Below are 21,552 nucleotides of genomic sequence, written 5' to 3'. Positions count from 1 at the left end.
AACCCCTTTAATGTGTTTTATTTTATCTACCATCTCAATTACATTAATAAAAATTAGTAACCAAATATCTTAGGAGTGCCCAGTCCTTCTATTTATACTTCGTATTAACAATTAAAGACTAATTCTGTTAGTATGGTGCAGAAGTATTGCCTTTTATAAATAACCAATCAAATCATTAGTTTCAATTCCACCCCTTTCGTAGTGTGCCAGATTAATCTATGCTTATCTGTATGCTTGTGTGGAATAAGGAGAGAGAATTTGATTCAGCAAGTGTGTCTGTGTCAGATCTCCGAGTGCTCAAAGAAAACTTCAATTAGAACCCCGACAGTCATAGAGGTGGGGGTTTTGCACCAACAGCACCCGTGGATAGGCGGATAGGTATTAGGTCATTGGACAACCCCTTTAATAAGACATCCTTAACCCCTTAAGGACACAGCCTTTTTACACCTTAGGACCAGGCCATTTTTTGCAAATCTGACCAGTGTCACTATAAGTGCTGATAACTTTAAAACGCTTTGACTTATCCAGGCCGTTCTGAGATTGTTTTTTCGTCACATATTGTACTTCATGACACTGGTAAAATGAAGTTAAAAAAAATATTTTTTTGCACCAAAAAATACCTAATTTAACAAAAATTTGGAAAAATTTGCAAATTTCAAAGTTTCAGTTTCTCTACTTCTGTAATACATAGTAATACCCCTAAAAATTGTGATGCCTTTACATTCCCCATATGTCTACTTCATGTTTGAATTATTTTGGGAATGATATTTTATTTTTTGGGGATGTTACAAGGCTTAGAAGTTTAGAAGCAAATCTTGAAATTTTTCAGAAATTTACAAAAACCCAATTTTTAGGGACCACTACAGCTCTGAAGTCACTTTGCGAGGCTTACATAATAGAAACCACCCAAAAATGACCCCATTCTATAAACTACACCCCTCAAGGTATTCAAAACTGATTTTACAAACTTAGTTAACCCTTTAGGTGTTGCACAAGAGTTATTGGCAAATGGGGATGAAATTTGAGAATTTCATTTTTTTGGCTAATTTTCCATTTTAACCCATTTTTTCCACTAACAAAGCAAGGGTTAACAGCCAAACAAGACTGTATCTTTATTGCCCTGACTCTGCCGTTTACAGAAACACCCCATATGTGGCCGTAAACTACTGTACGGCCACACAGCGGGGCGTAGAGTGAAAGGTGCGCCATATGGTTCAAAACTGATTTTAGAAAGTTTGTTAACCCTTTAGGTGTTGCACAAGATTTAATGGAAAATAGAGATACAATTTCAAAATTTCACTTTTTTGGCAGATTTTCCATTTTAATATTTTTTTTCCAGTTACAAAGCAAGGGTTAACAGCCAAACAAAACTCATTATTTATGGCCCTGATTCTGTAGTTTACAGAAACACCCCATATGTGGTCGTAAACTGCTGTACGGGCACACGACAGGGCGCAGAAGGAAAGGAATGCCATACGGTTTTTGGAAGGCAGATTTTGCTGGACTGGTTTTATTGACACCATGTCCCATTTGAAGCCCCCCTGATGCACCCCTAGAGTAGAAACTCCATAAAAGTGACCCCATCTAAGAAACTACACCCCTCAAGGTATTCAAAACTGATTTTAGAAAGTTTGTTAACCCTTTAGGTGTTGCACAAGATTTAATGGAAAATAGAGATACAATTTCAAAATTTCACTTTTTTGGCAGATTTTTCATTTTAATATTTTTTTTCCAGTTACAAAGCAAGGGTTAACAGCCAAACAAAACTCATTATTTATGGCCCTGATTCTGTAGTTTACAGAAACACCCCATATGTGGTCGTAAACTGCTGTACGGGCACACGACAGGGCGCAGAAGGAAAGGAATGCCATACGGTTTTTGGAAGGCAGATTTTGCTGGACTGGTTTTATTGACACCATGTCCCATTTGAAGCCCCCCTGATGCACCCCTAGAGTAGAAACTCCAAAAAAGTGACCCCATTTTAGAAACTACGGGATAAGGTGGCAGTTTTGTTGGTACTAGTTTAGGGTACATATGATTTTTGGTTGCTCTATATTACACTTTTTGTGCGGCAAGGTAACAAGAAATAGCTTTTTTGGCACCATTTTTTTTTTGTTATTTACAACATTCATCTGACAGGTTAGATCATGTTGTAATTTTATAGAGCAGGTTGTCACGGACGCGGCGATACCTAATATGTATACAATTTTTTTTATTTATGTAAGTTTTACACAATGAATTAATTTTTAAAACAAAAAAAAGTTTTAGTGTCTCCATAGTCTAAGAGCCATAGTTTTTTTTAGTTTTTGGGCGATTATCTCAAGTAGGGTCTCATTTTTTGCGGGATGAGATTACGGTTTTATTGGCACTATTTTGGGGTGCATATGACTTTTTGATCGCTTGCTGTTACACTTTTTGTGAAGTAAGATGACAAAAAATTGCTTTTTTTACACCGTTTCTTTTTTTTTTTTTTTTACGGTGGTCACCTGAGGGGTTAGGTCATGTGATATTTTTATAGAGCCGGTCGATACGGATGCGGCGATACCCAATATGTATACTTTTTTTTATTTATGTAAGTTTTACACAATGATTTCATTTTTGAAACAAAAAAAATCATGTTTTAGTGTTTCCATAGTCTAAGAGCCATAGTTTTTTCAGTTTTGGGGCGATTATCTTGGGTAGGGTATGATTTTTGCGGGATGAGATGACGGTTTGATTGTTACAATTTTGGAGTACATACAACTTTTTTGATCACTTTTATTAACTTTTTGGGGAAGTAAGGTGGGCAAAATTTCAATTTCATCATAGTTTTAAATTTTTTTTTTTTATGGCGTTCACCGTTTGGGTAAAGTAACATGACCGTTTTATAGATCAGGTGGTTACGGACACGGCGATACCAAACATGTGTAGGGAATTTAATTTTTTTTATTTTTAATCAGTGATAAATGTGTTTTTTGATTTTTACTTTATTTTCACTTTTTTTCACTTTCTTTTTGACCCAGACCCACTTGGTTCTTGAAGATCCAGTGGGTCTGATGTCTGTATAATACAGTACAGTACAATATATAGTACTGTACTGTATTTTACACTTTGTCTGAACAGATCTATGCCTTTCAGCACAGTTCTGTTCAGCACCATGGACAGCAGGACGCCTGAGAAGGCGTCCTGTTGCCATGGGAACCTTCCCCGTCTGCTCAGTTATGGTCAGAACTGCGCAGACGGGGAAGGGTAAGGACGGGGCTTGGGGGGCTGCCTGGGAGCTCTCTCCCTCTCCATTCGGAGGGGCTGCAAAGGCACAGCAGCCCCCCGATGGGAGAGGGAGGGAGCTCCCTGCGCTGTTAACCTTTTCCATACAGCGGTCCGTACGGACCGCTGTATGGAAAGGGTTAAACGGCTGACATCGCATCACCGATGTCAGCCGTTTATACCAGGGTGCCAGCAATGTGCTGGCACCCTGGTATACCCACTAGACACCAACGATTACGCAATGGGAGGCGGGCGGGGGATCGCGATCCCGCCTGCCGCACCGCCCGCCTCCCGCACCGCCCGCAACCCTCCCCCTGCACCTCCCACCCGGCAAAAATCACTAAGGGGTGCAGGAGGGGGGGATACAGATGCATTTTAGGAATGCTAAAGTTTCTGATCCCCGCGGTCAGGGACCGCGGGGATCAGAAACTGCAGAAATCGCAGCAAACCGCAGGTCTGAATTGACCTGCGGTTTGCCGCGATCGCCGACATGGGGGGGTCACGGGACCCCCCGGCGCATTTAGCCTAGGTGCCTGCTCAATGATTTGAGCAGGCACCGGGTTCCGATCACTGCCAGCCGCACGGCAGTGATCAGAAATACACAGGGCGTACATGTACGCCCTGTGTCCTTAAGTACCAGGGCACAAGGGCGTACCTGTACGCCCTATGTCCTTAAGAGGTTAAAGTTGTCTTACTTGAGCAACTAGTATATTCATCACGTAGAGAAAGTTTATACAAGGCACTTACTAATGTATTGTGATTGTCCATATTGCCTCCTTTGCTCGCTCGATACATTTTTCCATCACATTATGCACTGCTTATATCCATGGGTTACGGCCCTGGAAAAAGCACTGGTCTCTCTGCTGACTGGGACTGTGGGAGCAAACTTAGGCACATATACAAGTATACAGCTCCCGTCTTAGTCACCTTGTTTTGAGCTGCAGTGGTGGCTATAACCCCTGGAAATGAGCAGTGTATAATGAGATGGAAAAATTCATTATAAAGGAGGCAATATGGACAATCACAATGCATTATTAAGTGCCTTGTACTAACTTTCTCTACATGATAAATGCCATTTGCTGAAGTGAAACAACCCCTTTAAAGTGGTTATCCCAAGAAAGGTTATTTTCCTTTATCGACAGGATAAATATTGGACTGTGTTAGGTCCAACCACTGGGACCCCCTAACAACCACCCGAAGAAGGCTATCCTGTATCCCCCCTCTAAATGGAGTGGTGATGCTCATCAGTTCACTGCTCAATTCACTTCTATGGGACCAATTCACACAAAGCTCTGTCAGTAAAATAAAAGTTAATCAATCTGTGGACCGACATGTATACTACCACTCCATTCAATGGAGGACTCAGGGACCCTCCAACTCAGGATCATTGGCGACACCAACAGTTGGATCCAAGAGTTCCACTGTTTATCACTAATAATGGGGTTAAGTGATAAATCAGTACTTACTTACTATCATCCTAATACAGCTTGTTCTTATACACTTGAAAAAGGAGCCATCCCACTAAAATGAATGGCACTGCTTCTAGTTACACCTGCTCATCGATGCACTGTCGACCGTGAGCAGGTAAACAAAGGAAGGCAGCGCTAGCATGGAGGGTGGCCTTCCCTTCAACCAGCTGATCGGCAAGAGTGCCGGGTGTCTGACCCCTGCTGATCTGATATTGATGACCTATCCTGAGGATAGGTCATCAATATTAAAATCCACAAAATCCCTTTAAGTTCTATATATAGTATAGTCGGTATACATATAGGGTTTTTTCACCTTGTGCTTCCTGTTTCATGAATACAATGCAGTTAAGGCTACTGTCACACTAGTGTTAATATTTTTCGGTATCATAGGGTCTTAATACCGGAAAAAATAAATGCTTCAGTTTTGTCCCTATTTATTGTCAATTGGGACAAAACCTAACTGAACAGAACGGAATGCTCCAAAATGCATTTCATTCTATTTGGTTACATTCTCATACCAGAGAGCAAACCGCAGCATGCTGCAGTTTGCTTTCCGTCATGGGATGCGGATCAATACTGATCCATCATGACCCACAATGCAAGTCAATGGGGAAGGATCCGTTTTCTCTGACACAATCTGACAACAGAAAACACATCCGTCCCCCATTGACTTTCAGTGGAGTTCATGACTGATCAGTCTTGGCTATGTTAAAGATAATACAACCGGTTCCATTCATAACGGAAGCAGACGGTTGTACAAAAGTAACCCTCCCGGATCCCGCAAAAACACTAGTGTGAAAGTAGCCTAAGAGTGACACACAGGTGAAAGAAGGGGTACCTCCATATAAATTTGTGACTGTGGAAAGCAGGGTGATGGCTCCTGGCATGTAGGCAAGAATAAATAAAGCATTGCATCACCCCCTTATATTTCGGGTGATGTTGCCTTCATTTATAGCCCCCCCAATCCCTGCCTCTTGCCCTATATGATGTGCGCTAGGCTTTTATTCCTGACCTTCAGCAGGCTACACTCCGGACCAGGTCCACATTGTCAATTCTCTGTCGGGATATTTCCATGATTACCATGTCATCAATTGACCCTCGTCAGCTACAGCGGACGCAGTCTCCATAAATCTGCACAGTCAATTGAGGGTGAACAGCTTCTTTGTAGCCTATTATTCCTGGGAGGAAACACTGCTCTGTGCCAAGAATCATGTTAGTGCTGCCGCCAAGACCTCTGGAATGTTGGCGGATGCCATGACACCTGCACTTCCTGGATGTCGCGGTCACTATTGTCCGCAGCATCTAGAGAGTTACATAGCCAGGACTGGAGTTATCTTCGTTCAGGGTATTACAGCGGGAACCCCGCTACAGTCAGTGCCAGGCTCTCGCTGTGATCCAGAGTGCTATATCAACACAGCTTGTGCAGGGGCTCTTCAGTCTCTGCCACTTGCCCCAGGGTTAATTGTTCAGACACTCTGCAAGGACTGACTATACTCTACATAATGCTCTGTTACAAAAAAAATTATAAAAATCAATTCTCAATATTTCAAAAAACAACAACGCTGGGCTCTGAAAGAGGGAATTAAATCAAATTAGTTTGATTAATCACCCAGCATTAGTTTCAAATGTTTTATAGTAAATTTGAAAAACAAAATATAGGCACAAAACACCCCACTGTCCCCCAAGCAGGGGGTTAATGAACAAGTATTCAATGTGGCATAACTAAAGTAGAAGAAATGTATAGTATATGAAGGAGATGGAGTGACCCCATGGAAATGATAAACATATTTAAGTATAGGAAAGAGAAAGTTAAAGGGGTTGTCAAGGTTCAGAGCTGAATCCGGACATATCGTCTTCTTCCCCCACTCAGCCCCTCTGACATGAGCATTTCATGCTCCGATGCTCTCCCTTGCGCTGTGCTGTATCGTGCACGGAAAGGGCAGTTTGTTTATATTTTTTTACACGGCTTCCAAATGCCAGGGCAGCGCTAAAGGCTGCCCATAAGTGTTGGTAAAGTAAAGCGCTCACTGCTAGGTGGAAGCCTACGCCTAGCAGAGACCCGGTACGTCACCAGATCTGCAGAAAAAAAAAAAAAACTTGCCCTGCGCGATACAAGAAATGCTCCGGATGCTCATATCACAGAGACTGAGTAGCGGAGGAAGGTCCACTTGAAGGACCTCAGTAGTCCGAGTGGTTCTGGCCGCCGACAGGAAGAAGGACGGGGCATTTTTTAGACTATGATGTGGGGAGGGGGCGGAACCGTTTGCCGAGGCTGTGGGAGGCTATTTGAGGATCAGGAGGCGTTCTTGGGCACTGCAGGGAGGCGTCACCGGGCACCGGAGAGTGAAAAAAACGCCCCTCTGGGCACCTTGGAGCCTCATTAGCATATCATAAAAAGCGCTTTTATATCAAAAGTACAAAACTAAATAAAGTAAAAAGAAGACTGCTGGAAATAAGGTACTTTAGTGAACATAGCAATGGTGACAGCTTAAAACGGTAAAAGCAGGTGACAGATTCCCTTTAATTCATAACCTTCTAGTAGGAATAATAAATGAATGGTACAACATACAGGTATAAGAAAATGCTCCACATCAGTTATTGCATGGCGATTGCAAGTAGTTCCTAATACAGACATGTCGGGAGAGGTTACATCCTGTATACACACCACGGTGAGAAGAGAGAACTTGCTCAGACATCCATTGTTACAATCAAAAAGGCAGGCAAACATATAGAAGGAGGGATAACAACACTATTGGTAGATCATGCTATAGAAATAGTCCCAGCAAAACATATTATAAAGTGAGATGGATACAGTCATTGCCGTCTAGCTGTCAGTATTTGTATCCATGATATAATCTGCTAATTCTGAGATTCTGAAGCTGCAAACTGGAAACTCTTGTGATTGCCAGGCTTACATGGGATGTGCTTTATCTGTCTCCTGGAGAATTGATAAAGGAGTCAGTTCTTGCATTTGTTTGAACACAGGCAAAACGCTGACCTCCTGTAAGGAAGGAGCAGGGTGCCGGCAATGAGCTGAGATAAAAGGATGTTCAAAGGGTCTTAGAAGAAGATGAGCAGACATAATAGATGTGACTACGGCTCTGCAGCAATGCAGTATGTAGAGAACAGCCAGAATATTATGCCACTGGTGCTCGGTGATATCTCACTCACAAAATAGCAGTGATTCTGTAGTATTAGGATATATAAGTATATACGGAAAGAGGCACACTTCAGGTGGTATACTGTCATAAGATACAGCAACACATAGTGGACTACAGGTTCTAGATTTTATTTTTAATAAAAAAAAAAAAAAAAAAGGTATTCTATAACAGAAATGAGGCATGTATCAACGGTGATCACACAATATCTTCACTTTTGTTGAGATAATATAAAACATGTCAGCTAACCCTTTAAAGAGCATCTGTCAGCAGATTTGTACCTATGAAACTAGCTGACCTGTTACATGTGCAGCTGAAGACAACTGAACCCAAACTCCAAGGACATACGGACCAGGAATTTAGTTAGTGAGCTCCATTGTGGACAGCAAGTGATAACGCCTGTAAAGCCCTGCAGAATATGCCGGCACTATGTGAGTGAGTAAAATACTGTATTTTTTGCTCATAAAATATTTTCCATCAGACCTCCAATCAAACCTCCAATATTAATCAATCCTCAGCTCAGTGCGCCAATCAGACCCCCATTGTTAAGACATCAGAACTAACCCGCAATGTTAAGATTTCCATATCAATAAGTCCCCCAATAAGACCTCCACATTAAAAAGTCCCCCAATCAGATCTCAGATGAGAGCCCAATGTGAATGACCCCCATTCAGACCCCATGCTCAGATCAGAGAAAAACAAATAAAACAACTTACTTCTCCTGCTCGGAATGCCACCTCAACCGCTCCTTTCGTCAATCTTCTTGTTCTTCCTGATGCGCGCACTGTGCTGTGACCCGACGTCACACAACGTGAGGTCACAGACCGGCGACGTCCTCACGCTATGCGCAGCCACATCACAGCAAGCAGCCGAGGAAGACCGGGAAGCATTGGGTACAGAGCACGGAGAGCGCTGCACTAACCACTTCCGAGTCCTCCTGTACTAATGAGTTTCCATAATTGAAGTGGTCATTAATATTCACCCCATAAGACTAATTAAAATCCCCCCCCCCCCCACTTTCGGGGAAAAAGTGCGTCTTACAGGGCAAAAAATACGGTAAATAAATTGTAGACTAAACCAGAGGGAAGCCTGTAAAACAGGTCAGGCCCGTTATACAAAAAGGCTACTGCACAAATAAATGGAATAATCACATGATGTATATGTTCCAGTATAGCAACTGGCTAGTGAGTCAGTCTTTAGAAAAAAAGACTATGTTGATCAAACTGGAATAGGTTTTCAGTGCCGTTTACACTTGTGTTATCCCTCACATGTGATGCTACCAGTCCCTAAAAGATTTACAAGGGCGTCTGTCAAGTTCTGGGGGTTTTTTGTCACAAAAATAATAGCACTGCACGCGCATAGGCAGATTTAATCTAGCACTAAGTTCACCGTCAGATTTACAAAGGGGTCCTTCAGATTCAGTCAGTTTCCGTTATCTTGAAGGCATGCAAATCAAATCTCCCAAAAGCCTCTGACAGCAGTGTATATAACATAACTTCTGCCATTTTTGTCATACTTATGTAGCACCAGCAAATTGAGAAGCGATTTACAAAATTTGTCATTACACAGAGTAAAATACTAATCAACAATTCACAAAAAAGGAACCAGGACCCCGCCCACAAGACCTTATATGAGGAAATAGGAGAGGCTCAAAAAAGTAGAAGTGTGTATTCTGTACAATGGTCCTGCCAATTTTTGGTTATATATTATATAATATATATATTATATATATACACAAAAAAACAAAATGGCTGCACACAGTTATATACACAAACAATAGAGCTAAGAAATGGGGGTCATTCTAGATTAAAGTGGTACAATTCCGACTATAAATGAGTAATGGAAGCTCTTAGCGCACATACGTGTCAAGGTGGCTTCTGCAGATTGGTCACTAACACTGAACCCTAGGCCTAATAATGGGCTAATATATTCTGTTTTGTAGAGATATCTTCTCCACAGTCATCATCACAGGCAGGATTACAATGACAGTTCCACCTATACAGTGGAAATAAAAAGTCTATACACCCCTGTTAAAATGTCAGGTTTCTGCGTTGTAAAAAAAATGATTTTTTTCAGAACTTTTTCCACCTTTAATGTGACCTATAAACTGTACAACTCAATTGAAAAACAAACTGAAATCTTTTAGGTGGAGGGAACAAAAAAATAAAATAAAAATAATGTGGTTGCATAAGTGTGCACACACCCTTTTATAACTGGGGATGTAGCGGTGTTCAGAATTAAGAAATAACATTAAAAATCATGGTAAATAGGAGTCAGCATACACCTGCCATCATTTAAAGCGCCTCTGATTAACCCCCAATAAAGCTCAGCTGCTCTAGTTGGTCTTTCCTGAAATTTTCATAGTCGCATCCCACAGCAAAAGCCATGGTCCACAGAGAGCTTCCAAAGCATCAAAGGGATCTCATTGTTAAAGGGATCAGTCAGGAGAAGGGTACAAATGAATTTCCAAGGAATTTTAGATACCATGGAACACAGTGAAGACAGTCATCAAGTGGAGAAAATATGGCACAACAGCGACATTACCAAGAACTGGACGTCCCTCCAAAATTGATGAAAAGGGTCTGGGAGGCTACCAAGAGTCCTACAGCAACATTAAAGGGGCTGCAGGAATATCTGGCAAGTACTGGCTGTGTGGTACATGTGAATACAATCTCCTGTATTCTTCATATGTCTGGGCTATGGGTTAGAGTGGCAAGACAAAAGCCTTTTCTTACGAAGAAAAACATCCAAGCCAGGCTACATTTTGCAAAAACACATCTGAAGTCTCCCAAAAGCATGTGGGAAAAGGTGTTTTGGTTTGATGAAACCAAGATTGAACATTTTGGCCATAATTCCAAAAGATATGTTTCGCGCAAAAACAACACTGCACATCACCAAAAGAACACCATACCCACAGTGAAGCATGGTGGTGGCAGCATCATGCCAAGGGGCTGTTTTTCTTCAGCTAGAACTGGGGCCTTAGTTAAGCTAAAGGGAATTATTAACAGTTCCAAATACCAGTCAATATTGGCACAAAACTTCAGTCTTATGCTAGAAAGCTGAACATTAAGGCCGGGTTCACACCTGAGCGTTTTACAGCGCGTTCCTACGCGCTGTAAAACGCTCAACAAGGAGAAACCAATGCTTCCCTCTCGGCATGGTTCTCACCCGGGCGTTTTACAGCGCGTACGATTGCGCTGTAAAACGCCCGACGCCCCAAGAAGTACATGAGCTTCTTTGGGGCGTCTTGTCGCGCGTTCCCGTACATAGACTTTCGGGAACGCGCGACAATGGGCGTTCGCTTGTCTCTATGCGTGATTGCAAACGCCGGTACAATCGAGCATACAGAGCGCTCCATCGCGAACGCTCAGGTCTGAACCCAGCGTAAGAGGAACTTCATCTTTCAGTATGACAACGACCCAAAGCATACATCCAAATCAACAAAGGAATGGATTCACCAGAAGAAGATTAATGTTTGAAATGGCCCAGCCAGAGCCCAGACCTGAATCCTGTGTCCTCTCGCAATCTGACAGATTGAGTGTTTTTGCAAAAAAAGAGTGGGCAAATCTTGCCAAGTCAAAATGTGCCATGCTGATAGACTCATACCCAAAAAGACTGAGTGCTGTAATAAAATCAAAAGGTGCTTCAACAAAGTATTAGTTTAACCCCTTAAGGACTCAGCCCCATTTCACCTTGAGGACTTGGCCATTTTTTGCAAATCTGACCAGTGTCACTAAGTGCTGATAACGTTAAAACGCTTTGACTTATCCAGGCCATTCTGAGACAGTTTTTTCATCACATATTGTACTTCATGAAACTGGTAAAATGAAGCAAAAACAGAATTTTTATTTATAAAAAAAAAAAATGTACCAATTTTTTTAAAAATATTGCAAATTTCCAAGTTTCAATTTCTCTACTTCTATAATACATAGTAATACCTCTGAAAATAGTTATTACTTTACATTCCCCATATGTCTACTTCATGTTTGGATCATTTTGGGAATGATATTTTATTTTTTGGGGATGTTACAAGGCTTAGAAGTTTAGAAGCAAATCTTGAAATTCTCAGAAATTTTTAAAAACCCAATTTTTAGGGACCAGTTCAGGTCTGAAGTCACTTTGTGAGGCTTACATAATAGAATAGAAACCACCCGAAAATGACGCCATTCTATAAACTAAACCCTCAAGGTATTCAAAACTGATTTTACAAACTTTGTTAACCCTTTAGGTGTTCCACAAGAATTAATGGAAAATAGAGATACAATTTCAAAATTTCTCATTTTTGGCAGATTTTCCATTTTAATAATTTTTTTTTCCAGTTACAAAGCAAGGGTTAACAGCCAAATTAAACTTAATATTTATGGCCCCGATTCTGTAGTTTACAGAAACAACCCATATGTGGTCGTAAACCGCTGTACAGGCACACGGCAGGGCGCAGAAGGAAAGGAATGCCATACGGTTTTTGGAAGGCAGGTTTTGTTGGACTGTTTTCTTTTGACTTTTGACACCATATACCATTTTAAGCCTCCCTGATGCACCCCTAGAGTAGAAACTCCAAAAAAGTTACCCCATTTTAGAAACTACGGGATAGGGTGGAAGTATTGTTGGTACTAGTTTAGGGTACATATGATTTTTGGTTGCTCTATATTACACTTTTTGTAAGGCAAAGTAACAAGAAATAGCTGTTTTGGCAGCGTTTTTATTTTTTTATAACGTTCGTCTGACAGGTAATATAATGGGATATTTTTATAGACCAGGTTGTCATGGACGCTACAATACCCAATATGTATACTTTTTTTTATTTATGTAAGTTTTACAGAATAACAGCTTTTTGAAAACAAAAAAAAATGATGTTTTAGTGTCTCCATATTCTGAGCCATAGTTTTTTATTTTTTGGGCGATTGTCTCAGGGGCTCATTTTTTGCGGGATGAGGTGACGGTTAGATTGGTACTATTTTGGTGGGCAAACGCCTTTTTTGATCGCTTGCTGTTGTACTTTTTGTGATGTAAGGTCACAAAAAAAATGGTTTATTTAGCACAGTTTTTTTTTTACGGTGTTCATCTGAGGGGTTAGGTCATGTGATATGTTTATAGAGCCGGTCAATACGGACACGGGGATATCTAATATGCATACTTTTTTTCCCCCTATTTTTTTACCAATTTACTTTATTTGGGGAAAATTACATTTTTGTTTATTACTAAATTTTTTTGTCCCACTTTGGGACTTACATTTTTGGGGGTCTAATCCCCTTTACAATGCATTCCAATACTTCTACATTGGAATACATTGGCTGTATGAGTAATACAGCTTCCGGCCTGTGAGATCCAGGGGGCTGGATCTCACAGGCTCGTCACCGGAAGGCAGCGCTGATGCCTAAGGAAGGCATTGCGCTGCCTTCCATGCAATCGGGTCCCCCCTACAGCCGCATCTGGACCCGATGGCACCGCCGATTGCCGCCGCAAACCGCAGGTCTGAATTGACCTGCTGTTTGCTGCGATCGCCGATGCAGGGGGGTGGGGGGGTGGGTGTTGTGACAGGATGCCCGCTGAATGATTTCAGCGGACATCCTGTTCCGATTAAACCCTGCCGCGCCGCAATGTAGTTTTAAAGTTAGGACGTACCGGTACGCCATGGGTCCTTAAGAACTCGACAAACATGGCGTACCGGTACGTCCTAAGTCCTTAACCTCCTCAGGACCACCGCACGCAGGGATGCGTCTTTGCGGCGGCCCTGCAATTCCTCCTGGACGCGCCGCCGCGTCATCTCGCGACACGCAAGATTTTGGTCCGAGCCGGCCCGCGCATGCGCCTCGCAGGCCGGCAAAAGTTTCAGGACAATTTCGTCATCAGCCTGCCAGCCAATGATAGTCGCTGGCAGGCTGATGATTTTCAAAAAAATCGATTCAGAAGCCATCTAACACATTATATTTATAAAAATAATGTGTTAAATGGCTGCTGTGCTCCTCTGCTGGTTCTTTTCGTCGGTTGGTTCCAGCAGAGGAGCACAGTTCACAGCGAGTACACCAAACAGCACACTTAGCCCCCAGATCACCCCCCATCACCCCAATTAACCCCTTGATCGCCCCTGTCAATCACCTAGTGAAAGGGAAAAAAGTGATCAATGTAAACTGTCACTTTTTTTCACTAGCATTGACGGTTAGGTTTAGGATAGTTTAGGACCCTTTGTTAGGCAGTTAGCGCCCAGCCCACCGCATCGCAGTCACTGATTCGCTGATTAGCGTATCGCTAATCAGCATTTGTACTTTTATAGTATCTGTAAGTGATCAGAACTGACCACAGTCAGATCCATAATAGTATTAGTGTCACCTTAGCTCGCCCTTTACCCAAAACGCAGTGTTTGCCCAATCAGGCCTGATCGGTCGCCCACACGTGCGTTCACCCCTGACTGCCCCGCCGCAGTGACAAAAAATAAAAAAAATATATATATCACTGCACAATCACTTTACAAGCACTGCGGCGATAAAAAAAAAAAAAAATCTGTTTTGATATTTTTTTATCAATCGCAGCAGCCTGCGGTACTTCGCTAGCCTCCCATTTGTAAGACAGGCTTGCTTTTTTTCTTGGGTAGTCTCAGGGAATACCCCCTAAATTTAGTAGTCCAAGTGGCAAATAAGGGGTATTCTTCTGAAGAGGCCTACAGGCTTCTGACCCAGTCGGATGAGGAATGGGAACCCTCATCTGACGAATCCAGCGGGTCAGAATACAAACCTGTAGAAAGTTCGGACGAGGAGGTTGAGGTCCCCGATACCACCAGGCGTACCCGGCCACGTGTTGCTAGACCACAGGTTGCGCAGGATTCGCTTCAAGGGCAGCAGAGTGGGGCTGGCGCTGTCGGATTACGTGGTGAGGCATACACCAGCAGCGCAGCCCATCCTGGACCTAGTACCAGCACTGTTGTACAACATGGTGAAGTGGCGAGCACCAGAAGGGCAGTTGAAGCCGGTACGGTGACATGTGCATTAGTTCCCCCGTCGCAGCCACTGCACACACAGGCCCGTAGAGCCCCTAGAGTCCCTGAGGTGTGGCAAACCCTGATTGGCAGCCCCCAACTTCAGCCGCACCAGTAGTTCCCCCTTTCACCGCCCAGTCTGGAGTTCGGGTTGAGACAGCTCAGATCGGTTCGGCACTAGGGTTTTTTGAGCTGTTCTTGACTGAGGAGCTGTTGGACTTAGTTGTGGCAGAAACAAAATCGATATGCCACTCAATTTATAGCCGCCAACCCGGGAAGCTTTTATACCCAGTCTTTCCGGTGGAAACCCGTCCAAGTTTCCGAAATTAAAACTTTTCTGGGCCTTCTCCTCAACATGGGCCTAACAAAAAAGCATGAATTGCAGTCATATTGGTACACGAATCCAATTCATCACATGCCCATGTTGTATGACCGAGCAATAAACAGTGAAAGTAGTGTAGTGCGGAATTGTAAAAAGTGGTCTGGTCATTAAGGGTGTTTAAGCTAGGGGCGCTGAGGTAATTAAGGGTGTGCACACTTATGCAACCATATTTTTTTTATTTTCTTCCCTTCTACCTAAAAGATTTCCAATAAAGGTGGAAAAAGTTCTGAAATGATTTATCTTTGTCTAATTTTTTTTACATCACAGAAACCTGACATTTTAACAGGGGTGTGTAGACTTTTTATATCCACTGTATATAGATAACACAACAGCACACCATTTACAATAAGTGATGTCACAACTACTCTCCCTCCATTCACATTGACCCCAGCACACTTTGTAGACCATTCTCCCAAAGAAGTCAATTGATAGCTCCAGTTTATTGTGTCCTATGGTCCATGTCGATGCTATAGAGCACATCTCTAAAGGTTTCCTTTATTCTCAAGGACTATTGGGGGTAAAACTGTATTTTTTTGTACAACGGTCCAGCAATATTTTATAACTGCACACACAGATATGGAGTGTATATGAGTGCATGAAGTGCGGGTAACACTGCATGAAGGGATCACGTTCTTACACATATGATTCTTAGAGGATTCTAATACAGATAATATATTGGGCAACTCCACAAAATGCAGTCCCCTAAAATACTAGCAAGTGTACGTCAGAAGTGCTCTTCAATTTTTAAAATAAACCTTGCGTGGAGTTGCCATTTAAACATTGAGAAACATGAAAATCAAGAGCACAATAAAACTGGAAAATAATTTGCTACAGTCCGGGGAAATCCCAGCCATTGCTAATCTAACAGCTAAAGGGGGACTGACAGATGACAATGCATGCAGAAAATACAGCTGACTAAAGGGCAAATGAAGCGATTTCATGCAATGGCCCATGTTCCTGAGCAATTTCTCCTTTTTAATTATTGAAAGGATTCGCTTGTTATCAGATAACTTCTCCTCATCTCTTATTCCCCATTATTCCAGAAGTAATTATAAGAAAACCATTCTGCATGAAGCTCCATGTTGCTGTAAATAATGAACTACAGAGACTATTGACCTGACTTGTGTTACCGCTAATACGTTATGGGCTTAATCTCAATTAAGGCTTACTTTCCTTTTCCCAGTAAAATTATCACCAACTTTGTTGCTTCCGAGACCAAGAAGCAAAGCCAGATTTATATGGTTGAAAAGACCGCTGAGCTGCATTATAGTTCTTAGAGAAATCTTTTATATACAGTAATAATAAACATACAAAGTATGCAGGAGCTATTACAGTTACCTTAAAGCAGTTGTCCAGTAGGAAAAAAGTTTTCACAAAGGGTGTGTGGTTGGGATCTCCGACTACTGCTTCTTTCAGAAACATTTTCCCCAGAGGACAACCCATTTACAGAGCTTTACTTATAATATCTTATTCAGCTTCTTCATATATTTATATATATACACTACTCAACATTGAGATTGCAACAGCAGAAGGTAAAGTTGTAAAATTATGGAAATCATAGGATCGCTAGACATGTTATGCAAATGGAATCGCTAGATGATACAAATGGAAACAAAATATTCACGACATCTAGATTTATTCAGTATCGAGTATGAGCACATAATTTATTAAAGCCAAAAGGGAGGTTTTCAACCTGACCCAGGTTTGGAGTGAAATTAAAATATCACTTTTATTAATAAAGTTTAAAACGGCTGTGAGCCTGGACACAAATCTAAAAACCTTGCTTGCCACTCCTGTGTATACCTGGACCGTCTGCCTTAGGGTTATTCACACATCCGCAAAATGGGTCCGCATCCGTTCCGCAATTTTGCGGAACAGGTGCGGACCCATTCATTTTCAATGGTGCCGGAATGTGCTGTCCGCATCCGCACTTCCGGATCCACAAAAAAAAAAAATAGAACATTGTCCGATTCTTGTCTGCAATTGAGGACAAGAAAAGGCATTTTCTACGAGAGTGCCAACGACGTGCGGTCTGAAAAATGCGGAACGCACATTGCCGATGTCCGTGTTTTGCGGATCCGTAAAACACATATGCACGTGTGAATGGACCCTTAAGAGTGGTGGAGATGTGCACCCTCTCCTGCCACTCTACAGAAACCTACACAGTATTGCCTAGTAAGCCAGTTAAGTCACTGACTTCTAAACAGGTGGTGACCGAGTATGCGCACCACCCGTGGAATTATATGTACTTACACACCTTGCATGCTATCAGTGAGGGAATCAGTGGTTGTCTGAGGAATGCTCTGTCACGCTGAATGCACTTGGGCATGCAAATCATCAAGATCCATTGCTAGCAGCTCCCTTTGCAATTGCTGACTAATGTCCAGAGATGCTAGAAGCCATGGCAGCATGTTTAGGCCTAGCAGACTGCTCACAGATGCATGAGTAACATGTGACTGGTATTATTCTGTTGAAAAATGGCTCCTGGGATACTTCGGAGAAATGGCTGTACCAATGAGTCCATGACCAAATCAATGCAACTTGGAGCTGTTGGTGTACCTGAAATGAAGGATAGAAGGGCCCAACTATTATACCACCCAATACCATAATATCGGTAGTAGGACAGATGTGATATTCCCTTGTGCAGACCTCTTTATGGCGTTACCCACATGGTCTCCAGACCAATCTCCGGCTCTCTTTGTGTCTGAGATAAAAGTGGGTCTCATTGTTGATAGATCTCTATTCCAGTCTTGCCGTGCAACATGATAGCCTTTGAGAGCAGTGGCTTGACGTCAAGGGAACACCTCAAGCTGGGCATCTGACTTGTAGCCCAATGTCGTTCAAACACCTTCTGATGGTTTGTGTAGGCACAGTTTGCAGCCCTAGGCTTGAGATTTGAAGTCTAATTACATAACTGGCATGTTGGCGAACAGGAGGAATCACACAATCATCCCACATTAGCAACATCTGATTCTTCCTCGATGTGCATAACCTTACGGTTTGTCCTTCTTGGTGTTGCAATTTCACACTGTAATAACACATTGTTAGGAGCAGCAGTGACTTCCTGGTTGCCTATTTTCTCCTGCTTACTAACATTACTCAGCTTGGGAGGTGTTTTGGATTAGCTGGCTTTCCTTTAAATGTTCATGCTTTCTGTACTTTAGTTGCCAGCTGTAGCATGAGCTTTGTGCATTTGAATACAGAATCCTAGCATCCTATTCCTAGCCTATTTGTCAGTATAGACTGGGATCTGTAGTCAATGCTTTTCACTGCTGCCAGTATTGAGTTTTGTTGTTTCTCTGTGGTCTCTGTATTGCAGAGTTTGGTTTTTGTCCTAGATCCTTCTTGCTAGTTATTATTTCAGATCTGACTCATTTTTCTGTCAAAGTCATTTATTTCTGTCCACTATCATTCATCTGCCCTCAGTCTGTGTACCATTGCCATCTCCTGTTTGCTCCAATGCCTGACTGCAATCTCCTCCATCCGTTTGCCATCACCATTCATTTTCTATTGGTGAGCTTTTTTCTGTATATTTGTTACCTGCCAGTGTTGATAAATGATTCAAAATACGTTTCTTGCGACCATCCAATTGTTACGCAGTTTAGCGCTAATATAAGTCCTGGTGGTATCTGAGTACCAGGAGACATGGTTACCTAGGACAGGCGAGTACTATAGGTGAAGTCCAGTTCTGCAGTCACATCCGGCATCATTACACATATTAGAAATTAAAAAGAAACAAAACTTTTCTACAACTTTGTTTAAAACTATTCTAAATGCTCTACTATTAATTTTTGCAATACATATATAGTTTATTTATGTATTGTTTTGGGGACCATATACAGGTGAAACTCGAAAAATTTGGATATCGTGCAAAGTTCATTTATTTCAGTAATGCAACTTAAAAGGTGAAACTAATATATGAGATAGGCTCATTACATGCAAAGCGAGATATTTCAACCCCAAAGTCCCAATCTCAGGTACCCTTTGCTCAGGGGGTATGGATTAATAAATTGACTAGAGGGTGACACTTTGAGCCTAGAATATTGAACCTTTTAACAAAACTCTAATTTTAGGCTGCATTAATGCAATTCCTTTTAATTTGCATTACTGAAATAAATTGACTTTTGCAGGATATTCAAATTTTCCAAGTTTTATCTGTAGGCCCCAGAAGCCCTGGGCGTCTATAACTCTTTTTAACTCCTTAAGTTCCAGGACCATTTTTGATTTTGCATTTTCATTTTTTCCTCCCCACATTCTAATAGCCATAAAGTTTTATTTTTATTTTCTGTTCATATAGCTGTCATTGTGGCGGGGTGTGCTAAATGATACAGCTGTCACTCGCCACCTAAGGAGCAGGCTCACTGCAGCAGCCCGCTCTATACATTACCTCAACCAACATGACGTACGGGTATGTCACGGTAGTTGAAGGGGATAATCAGTACACTCGTACACCAATGACATCTCAGCAGTGTATGGATTCCAGTGTACTGCAGGTGTGGGGCTGCAGTCAGCACGGTACAGGCAGAGGCACATACCACTGCTCCTGCCTCTGCCCGCTCCACTCAGCTGAAGCCTGGCATAGGACATTGTTGCAGAACTTTCATTGGGTGATACAAAAGCCTGCAATGCAGCCTAACTGTATTCCTAATTGCCTCTGACCTCCCAAAAGGTCTGTCCTTGATCTGTGTTCAAGGAGTCCTTCCCATGGGGCAAAAACAGCACAATAATAGGGCCCTGAGAAGTGAAAAAATACAAAGCCCACTCAGAGACGTTTCTTGTAGGTCTGCCATGTGTTGGGATAGCTAGAACTGGTTCTACTTGGTGACGGCACCACTACTACTATAAAGGCCACAGAGGGTCAACACGATCCAACTGGTTTAGGAATAAAAATGTCTTTCAGCAGAAGTAGTCTAAATTGGTAGCATTACTGGTGTTCATACTGATCTCATTTTTAGTGTATAACTAGTATCCAGCATATAGAGAATTCAAGTAAATTTTGCCCCTAAAGCATAAGCAATTTTCAATATACTAATAATATATACTGCACATAGAAAATATATGCAGTATAGGCTATGTAACATCATTGATTGTATTCTTGTTAGCCATTAAAATGCATCATACCTGTCCATTCACACAACCGTATTTTTCTGTCCACGTCCAGATTTTGCGGATCAGATGCGGACCCATTCATTTCAATGAGGCCATGAAAGATGCGGACAGCCCACAGTGTGCTATCTGCATCCGCACTTCCGTTACACGGCTCCACAAAAAAGATAGAACATGTCCTATTTTTGTCCATGTTTGTGGACAAGAATAGGCAGTTTTATCATAGGGACGTACGCTCCGATCCACAAAATGCGGAATACACATGGTCGGTATCTGTGTTTTGCAGAACCTTATTTTGTTTCTCTTAATGAGAGCAGTAAACTAGTTTTCTACCGGCTAACACGGTACCAGGCCCTTTCCTTTTTCTTTAGACAGCATCGACACACACAGGTAGGCATTGCAGTGAGGTGGAGTTTTGTTTGAAGGTAGATCAGGTTTATAAAGCATACATGAGTAAATATTTCTGCTGGGGTGATTTCACATTGTTTGCTCATAACTAGTTATTTGACATTATGTTTAAATGTAAAAGTATAAATAACTAGTAAGAAGTAAACAATATATCACCCCAGAAGAAATATTTACTCATGTATACTTTATAAACCTAATTCACTTTCAAGCAAATCTCCTATACACTACAATGCCTACCTATGTGTGTTGATGCCGTCTAAAGAAAAAAGGTCTGGTACCGTATTACCCGGTAGAAAACTAGTTTACTGCTTTAATCTCACATATGTACTAGCTAATTTCTCTATTTAGTCTGATGACTAAACAACAATTTCCCTTCCCCATGTCATTTCCAAGTAACTTAGTAAGTATGACACTCTTGTATTGCAAAAAATATTTAAAAAATATGGGAAAACATGTACAGTGAGGACATATGTCCTATCAAAGGAGCAGTGTGAATATCTTCCTTCTTGTGGCTCCTGCTATTCACACACTGTCTGCCCATCTGTTTGCACAGACTCCTTAGTTCACTATTACGTGGCTCTAACACATATGGTAGGTGATGTCTAGCCAAAATATTCTCTACCCGGGATAGTTATCTCTCAGCAAGTGATTACCCTGAAAAAGCTGCCTTGTCCCATGGAGAACTACACCTGTCAACAATTATAGTGCACGACTAGACAAATTGTAGCAGGAGGACAAGGGGAAAGATAGAGAGAAATGTTCAGGCATCTATCCACACCACCATGTCATATAGGGTTCAAAGAATAATATGGG

The 21,552-nt window shown here is 41.9% G+C and overlaps 1 protein-coding gene across 3 annotated transcripts in view; it reads right to left on the bottom strand.

The window, feature by feature from the left end:
• LOC122924476 (transport and Golgi organization protein 2 homolog) overlaps positions 1-21,552 on the bottom strand; it is a 197,181-nt gene that overhangs the window by 104,324 nt on the left and 71,305 nt on the right. The gene's annotated exons all lie outside the window — the stretch shown is intronic.

Source organism: Bufo gargarizans, chromosome 1 (assembly GCF_014858855.1).
Source record: "Bufo gargarizans isolate SCDJY-AF-19 chromosome 1, ASM1485885v1, whole genome shotgun sequence".
In the NCBI taxonomy this organism is placed as follows: Eukaryota; Metazoa; Chordata; class Amphibia; order Anura; family Bufonidae; genus Bufo; species Bufo gargarizans.
The sequence above is the reverse complement of the archived record's forward strand: the minus strand, read 5'-3'. Positions and strand labels throughout refer to the sequence as shown.